The 8,505-nt window shown below is 38.8% G+C and overlaps 1 non-coding gene across 1 annotated transcript; it reads right to left on the bottom strand.

Annotated features, from left to right (window-relative positions):
• Positions 1 to 7,633: 7,633 nt before the first annotated feature.
• Positions 7,634 to 7,790, bottom strand: LOC132650224 (U1 spliceosomal RNA). The gene has a single exon (XR_009588607.1). It is a non-coding gene; the product is annotated as a U1 spliceosomal RNA (small nuclear RNA).
• Between the last annotated feature and the right edge of the window lie 715 nt (positions 7,791 to 8,505).

Below are 8,505 nucleotides of genomic sequence, written 5' to 3'. Positions count from 1 at the left end.
ACAGAAGCTTTTCAGTTTCATGAGGTCCCATTTATCAATTGTTACTCTAAGACCCTGTGCTGTTGGTGTTCTGTTTAGGAAGTTGTCTCCTGTGCCAATCAGTTCCAACGTCTTCCCCACTTTTTCTTCTAACCGATTTAGAGTATCTGGTTTTATGTTAGGTCTTTGATCCACTTGGACTTTAGTTTTGTGTAGGGTGATAAATATGGATCTATTTTCATTTTTCTGCATGTAGACACACAGTTGGATCAGCACCATTTGTTGAAGATGCTGTCTTTTTTCCATTGAATGGTTTTGGCTTCTTTGTTGAAAATCAAGTATTCATAGGTGTTTGGGTTTATTTCTGGGTCTTCTATTCGGTTCCATTGATCTACTTTTCTGCTTCTATGCCAATACCATGCCATTTTTATTACTATTGCTCTGTAGTACAGCTCGAGGTCAGGAATGGAAATACCTCCAGACAATCTGTTGTTGTACAGGATACCACTCATAGGCATATATCCAAAAGATGTTCAAGTACACAACAAGAACATTTGCTCAACCATGTTTGTAGCAGCTTTATTTGTAATAGCCAGAACCTAGAAACATCCCAGATGTCCCTCAACGGAGAAATGGATACAGAAATTGTGGTCCTTTTACACAATCGAATACTACTCAGCAATTAAAAACAAGGAAATCATGAAATTTGCAGGCAAATGGTAGGATCTAGAAGAGATCATCCGGAGTGAGGTATCCCAGAAGCAGAAAGACACACATGGTATATTCTCTCTTCTATAGCTCTATAAGATAGAATAAATATACTAAAATATGTACACCTAAAGAAGATAAAGAAGAAAGAGGACCCAGGGTAAGATGATCAACCCTCACTTAGAAAGACAAATGGGATGGACATGAGAAGTAGGAGAAGACAAAAAACAGGACAGGAGCCGACCACAGAGGGTCTCTGAAAGACTCTACCTAACAGCTTATCAAAGCAGATGCTGAGACTCATAACCAAATCTTCGGTAGAGTGCAGGGAATCATATGATAAAAGGGGGAGTTAGTATGAATGGGAGAGGACAGGAGCTCCACAAGGACAAAATATATCATGGCACTGGAGTCCTCTATGAGACTGTTTCTACAACAAAGGACTATGTATGGATACAACCTAGAACCCCGCTCAGATGTAGCCCACAGTAGCTCAGTATCAAAATGGGTTTTCCTAGTAATGGGAACAGGAACTATTTCTGACATGAACTCAATGACTGGCTCCTTTACCTCCACCACGAGGGAGGAACAGCCTTGCTAGGCCATAGAGGAGGTTTTGCAGCCAGTCTTGAAGATACCTGATAAAACAGTATCAGATGAAAGGGGAGGAGGTCCTCCTCTATCTGTGGACTTGGAAAGGGAGAGAGAGGAGATGAGGGAGGGAGGGTGGAGATGGGAGGGAATGAAGGACGGGGCTATGACTGGGATACAAAGTAAATAACCTGTGATTAATATTAAAAATAAAAATTACAAAACAATAAAATAATAAATATTCAATGTAAAAAAAAAGAGATACCTCAGGTTGCTCATGTCAGTGAACTGTATACAATCGCATTAATATCGTTGTTTAAAAGTTTTCAAGAAATGTCTTTCTAGATTAAATTACATAGATAACTTACAAACTTACTTTGGAATAAGCTTACCTGTGAATTAGAGGCTCACAATGATGGCATTATCAGTATCTCTCTTCTGAAAATCTTTTCCATGTGTATACTATTTTGCATGGGATTGCAATGTATTGCATTAAAAGGCACAATATGTGACTTCATGTGACACTAAATGACATATTACTGTATTGCACAGTATTGTATTTTTATTGAACTTCCTCATTCTGTACTATCTTGTATTGTAGTATATTGTCTTGTACTCTAGTCTATCCTACTGCCTAGCTACCATAAAGCATAAAAATGAATGAATCTGAGACACATTCTATAAGTTACTGAGTTGAGTAAATAGAGGAAGTCCAGAAAAGTTAGTTTTTGGTTGGTCTGGAACTTTCTATGTAGACCGTTTTGGCCTCAAACTAACAGACATCTGCCTGCCTCTGCTTCCCAAGTGCTGGGGTTAAGTGCATATGCAACCACACTTAGACACACACACACACACACACACACACACACACACACACACAGAGAGAGAGAGAGAGAGAGAGAGAGAGAGAGGAGAGATTGGGGGGTTCTTTTTTCCAGATTTCTGTCTTCCTGAAGATCCTATAGGTTTTCTTGAAAATCTTACTTTTCTCTGCTTTTAACACAAAATGTAACTTCATCTGTAATACAGTGTACATATGTGGGCATGTTTGTCCGTGTGTGTCTATGTGTGTGTGTGTCTCTCTATCTGTGTGTACATGCATGTGTATGGGAAAAGAGAGGGAGAGGGTGATTAGAGACCAAGTAAGAGAATAAAAGAGGGCATCGATTGTTTCTACTTTTTATTTTTTTAAAGAACTGCAATACATACTCATTCAATAATAATGTCGTTAGGATGTATTGTATGAGAGAAGTCTTGGTATATTTCTATGCCTCTTTGCTGTGTGAATTATGCATCTTCAGGTTCTGACACTCATACAACCCATTTTCCAGGATGCACATTCGGACTAATCTGATTCTCTACTATCACATTCTCTTTTGCAATTCCTAAAAATATGTTTTACAACATTTAAGTTTCATAAGAAAAAAATACAATACCATTACATTTGTTTTGTATGAGAAAGACTACTATCATATCCGTATTAAAATAAGAAAAACTTAATACTCTATTAAAACAATACATTCATTAATTTATTATTAGAATCTTAGCATATATTCCTTGTCTAATAACAGGACAACATATAAAGCTTAGCACTAATGCAAAGACATACAGCCTCCATGGTGAGATATGATAATCTTGTTATTTTACAAAAGCAGAAGAGAAAATAATCTATATAAAATTAAATCTGAAATAATACAATATTCTGACAGGCATATGCAACAGAAATTGAGATATGTATTATACACTGAAACTGTATTTTTAACTTAAAGATGAATGATGATCAGGATTTCCATAGTGCAATAACAAAATACACTGTCATACGAAGATTACCTGAGTGTTTCTCAAAAATGAGTGTAGATGGTGTTTCCTTAGATGTCTTGGTATCTATACCTTCCTGAGAATCTTCCTCATCTCTGCTCTTAACGGAAAATTAATTGTACCTGTAATACATGGGTACAGGATGGGAGGAACCCAGTGAGGAATTTCAGAAATGTTTAGTCTCAAGCATCAAATTAACGATGACTTACACATGAAACACAAACTCTAAATGGTAGCACCACAGTTAAACATGATGTGACTATAGAACAATTTAATGGAAATTTTAAGGACGTAGTACCAAATTCTTAATAGTTGTTTTCCAACAGATATGCTGTAACAAGAAAAATTGGTCAATAAATAATCTGTGTTAGCTTTCAGTAACTTAGTGATCCTGGATGATCATGCCTGCCTATTTTCTTTCTTTTTAAAATTCTTTTTATTATTATCATTTATTACAATTTATTCAACTTGTATCCCAGCTGTGGCCCCCTCCGTCATCTCCTCCCATACCTCTCTCCAAGTCCACTGATAGGGGAGGTCCTCCTCCCCTTCCATCTGACCCTAGCCTACCAGGGTTATCAAGCTGCATTGTCTTCCTCTGTGGCCTGGTAAGGCTGCTCCCCCATGAGGGGGAGGTGATCAAGGAGCTAGCTACTGAATTCATGTCAGAGACAGTTCCTGTTCCTCTTACTAGGGTATCCACTTGGATACTGAGCTGCCATGGGCTGCTATGTGCAGGGGTTTTAGGTTACCTCCATGCAGGGTCCTTGGTTGGAGTATCAGTCTCAGAAAAGACCACTGGGCCCAGATTTATTGGTTTTGTTGCTCTCATTGTGGAGCTCCTGTCCCCTCCAGGTCTTTCTATCTCCCCCTTCTTTCATAAGATTCCCTGCACTCTGCCCAAAGTTTAGCTATGAGTCTCAGCATCTGCTTTGACACCTTGCTGGGTAGAATCTTTCAGAGGCCTTCTGTGGTAGGCTCCTGTCCTGTTCCCTGTTTTCTCCCTCTTCCGATATCCATCCCATTTGCCTTTTGAGTGAGGATTGATGGTGTTCCTTCTTGCTTAGCTCCTTTAGGTGTACAAATTTTAGTAAGTATATCCTATATTATATGTCTAATATCCACTTAAGTGAGTATATACCATGTGTGTCTTTCTCTCACCAGTGCTAAGAGTAGCATCATTCTGAACATAAACCCAAATATTTTGAAAGCAATTTGAAAGACACAAAATATACAGTTAGCAAAATAATTCTAGATTCCATTCTAGTGTCTCCTCATCTCCCTAAATATGAGTTTTTGGCCAAGTTTACTATAATAGGCATGCTTTTTTCCCATGGAACTCTCCTCAAATCAACCAGAAAGTCATTGGTTACCTTCATAAAAATCATTCTTTTTTATTTTTTATTTTATTTTTAATTACACTTCATTGACTTCGTATCCCTCCTCTAGTTCCCTCCTCTAGTTACCTCCCTCCTCCCCTCCCAATCCCTCCTTTCCTCTCCCTTCTCCACCCATGCCCCTCCCCAAGTCCACTGGTAGGGAAGGTCTTCTTTTCCTTCCTTCTGATCCTACTCTGTTAGGTCTCATCAGGAGTGGCTGCATTGTCTTCCTCTGTGGTCTGGTAAGGCTGGTAAGGAGTTGATCAAAGAGCAGGCTAATCAGTTCATGTTAGAAGCAGTCCCTGTTCCTGTTACTATGGAACCCACTTGGACACTGAAGCCATGGGCTACATCTGTGCAGGGGTTCTAGGTTATCTCCATGCATGGTACTTGGTTGGAGTATGAGTCTCAGGAAAGACCCCTGTGCTCAAATTTTTTTGGTTCTCTTGCTCTCCTTGTGGAGCTCCTGTCCTCCCCAGATCTTACTATTTCCCACTTCTTTCATAAAACTCCATGCACTCTCCCCAAAGTTTGGCCATACATCTCAGCATCTGCTTTGATAGTTTTCAGGGCAGAGCCTTTCAGAGGCCCTCTGTGGGAGGCTCCTAACTTATTTCCTGTTTTCTTCTTCTTCTAAAAATCATTCTTAAGTGAGAACATCTTGCTTGGGTTATTAACCTCTTTTTCTTGAGGAGACAGTATCTCTCAATGAACCTAGAGCTCTCTGACCTAGTTAGGTTGGCTTGCCAATGAACTGGAGTTACAGGTGTATACAATTGTATCTGACTCTCTTTTGTTTTTTTGAGGCAGAGTTTCTCTGTATAGTCTTTGTTGTCCTGGAGTCACTTTGTAGTTCAGGCTGGCCTTGAACCCACAGAGATCTACCTGCCTCTGCCTCCCTGAGTGGTGGGATTACAAGTGTGTGCCACTGTGTCTGGTTCTGCATCTGACACTTTACATGAGTGCTGGAGGTCAGAATTCAGATCCTCATGCTTGAGTGGTAGACACTTTACTAACTGAGCCACTTCTGTTTCCTAATGAATTGACTATTTGCCATCCTGAAATGATTCCCCCTATCTCTGATCTCTCGTTATACTCTTAAGTTGAAGTGCATTATGCCTATGCCTTGTATTAATGTATCCATTGCCTTTGATATATTTATTGCTTATCTTGCAAAATTCTTTTAGTTTTACTTTCAATTTATATGTCTATATATTTAAAGGACATTTAAAAAATTCTGTTGGTTATCAAACCCAGAAATTTATGCATACTAAGGAAATCATCAACCATTGGAATTGTGATGATTTGAATAAGAATGGCCTTTATATGCTTATACTTTTGAATACTTGGTCCTCACTTGGTGACACTGTTTGGGTAGGATTAGGAGGTTTGACCTTAGTTGGAAGCGGTATGTTACTGGGAGAACCCCTCACTATCCCCAGTGCTCTTTCTCTGCTTCCTGCTTGTGGTTCAAGATGTGAGCTCTCCCCTTGCTATTCCAGTTGCCATGCCTACTGTCTCCTAGCCATGGTGGACCCTTATCCTAGTGATACCAGAAGCTCAAATAAACTCTTCCTTATGTAAGTTGACTTGGCCAAGATGTTTTTAGTACAGCAGTAGTAAAGTAACTAATGCACCTGTTAAAATATAGTCTGGGCCAGGTGTGGTGGTGCATGTGTTTAATCTCAGCAGTCAGGATGCAGAAGTGGGTGGATCGCTGTGAGTCTGAGGCTAGCCTGGTCTAGATGGCAAGTTCCAGCCCAGCCAAGACTACATAATAAGACTTTGTCTGTAAAGTAAAATATAATAAAATAATTCAATAGTCCTTGCATTTAAATTAGCATTTATAGTTAATATGAGATAGTAAAGTTTTGGAAGAATTTTATTATCTTATTCCGTGTTTCCTGTTTGACTCTGTTCTTTGCTTCTACTCTAGTGACTCCTTAGCTATAACTATAATTGTGCAAATTATTTCAGTGGGAAGTTCTGATAGAGATATGAAATCTTTTGACATCATAAATTTTAATTCACCATTTAAAGTATCCCACAAGAAATTTTATTTTTAACATTTATTGTGTGTGTGTGTGTGTGTGTGTGTGTGTGTGTGTTTGAGTATGTGTGCTTGCCTGCTCCATGGTTCTCGTGTGAAGAACAAAGGACAACTTGCTGTAGAAGGTTTCACATTCTACTACGTGGGTCCTGGAGCTCAAACTGAGGATTTCAGGCTTAGAAGCAAGTGCTTTTACCTTCTGAGCCATCTTGCCTATGCCACAAGACCTTTTAATAAGCCTCAAAACAGTTTCAAGTGTACAGAAGCGTTTAAAGCACAATACAAAGAACATTACCCACTCCCACACTCTCTTATTTTAGATATTTCTATGTGTATTTTCTAAAGTAGAAAGCTATAATATAACCACCAACATTAGATTATACCATTGCCATTGCTACCATGCCATTCAAGTTTTGTCAGTTTTCCTGAAGTGTCCTTAAAGCAGAAAATTCAATTCAGAATCAAGTGCTGCATTTTATTTTAACGTCTATTCGTGTCCTTCAATTTTCAATACTTGAAGATAATAGTCTTGTTATCTTTTGAAATGCTTCATAACTTGGGTTTTTCTGACATTTCCTCATGATTATATTCTAGCTATGAAATTTGGGCAGTAACATCAAAGAAATAATGCTTTCTTCTTTCATCTTACCAGGAAGCACGTTATTTCACTGTTTAATTATTTTTTAAAAAGAGATTTTTTTTTTTATTTTTTAAAAACTATCCGTGTTGGGATAAGACCCTTGGGACTAGAGGTGTTGGATCCCCTGGAATTGGAGTCAGGCCATTGTGAGCCATCGGGTGTGGGTGCTTGGAACTGAAGTCAGATTATCTGCAAGAACAAGTGCTCTTAACTGCTGAGCAATCTCTCCAGTCTATTGTATTTGTATTACTGATTATGTTCTCTTTGTTCACTTGATTAAGGTGACTTTCTTTGCATTTTTTTTCTGAAGTTATTTTTTTTTGTCTTTGCCAGCTCTAAGTATCTGGCAGAAAGAAACTTTGATTCTTTCTATGTCTGTTTATTAACCATCTGTTTCTACAGCTAATGAGTGAACACACACACACACACACACACACACACACACAACTTGCTGTTTTTATTTTTCTGGGGAGAGCACGTGTTTCTGCACAACCACAAATTATACAGTCAAAAATTTCACATTTAAGGAAATCATAGGGGACAGCACACCCAGAGTGCAACAGAGGAGCTTCACCCAGAGAAAACCACCTTCATAATCATGGTATCTTCCATGCCAGGTAAGTGTCTCATAATTCATTCATGTCAATGTGGACTCATGGTTTTCTACTTCATTTAATACTTTTCAGTCTGTTAATTGTCATGTTCAAATTCACCGTAGGGACACCCCTCCTTTTTTGTTTGTTTGTTTGTAGAGGGAACCCTTTTAAGCTAGCTCCTGTGTCTTTTCAACATGTTCCCATAATTAGTTGAACAATTTTTCATTTTTAGGGACAAAATAAAGTTTCAAGCCCATTTTGTTTGATGCCTAAACCCTTTGGAATTAGCGTTTTCTGCAAAGAATCTTGGTTCTTTTAGGTGGGGAATATTATTTATAGACCAAGATTTAGGTGCCAAGTATTCTTATTGTTATTAGTGTGTTGCTACTTCTAGGCCTTCTCAATGGATTAACAGTAGGAAACCTGTTTCCTTAATATAATCCTTCTGCATATATGGTGGTTTGAATGAGAATATCCCCCATAGGCTCATCAGGGATTTGAACACTTGCCTCAGTTGATGGTGGTATTTGGGAAGACTTGGCCTTGTTGGAGAAAGTATGTCACAGAGGTTGGTCTTTGAGATTTCAAAACCTCATGTCATGCCCAGTGCACAAGCGTTCTCCATGCCTTCTGTATTTTATACTTCCCATTCAAGATGTGTTCCCCCCAGGTTCTGCTCCAGCCACCATGCTTGCTTCCATGACTCCCTACCATGACAGACACTTACCCTTCTTGAACCACAGC

The sequence above is a fragment of the Meriones unguiculatus genome, chromosome X, assembly GCF_030254825.1.
Source record: "Meriones unguiculatus strain TT.TT164.6M chromosome X, Bangor_MerUng_6.1, whole genome shotgun sequence".
In the NCBI taxonomy this organism is placed as follows: Eukaryota; Metazoa; Chordata; class Mammalia; order Rodentia; family Muridae; genus Meriones; species Meriones unguiculatus.
The sequence above is the reverse complement of the archived record's forward strand: the minus strand, read 5'-3'. Positions and strand labels throughout refer to the sequence as shown.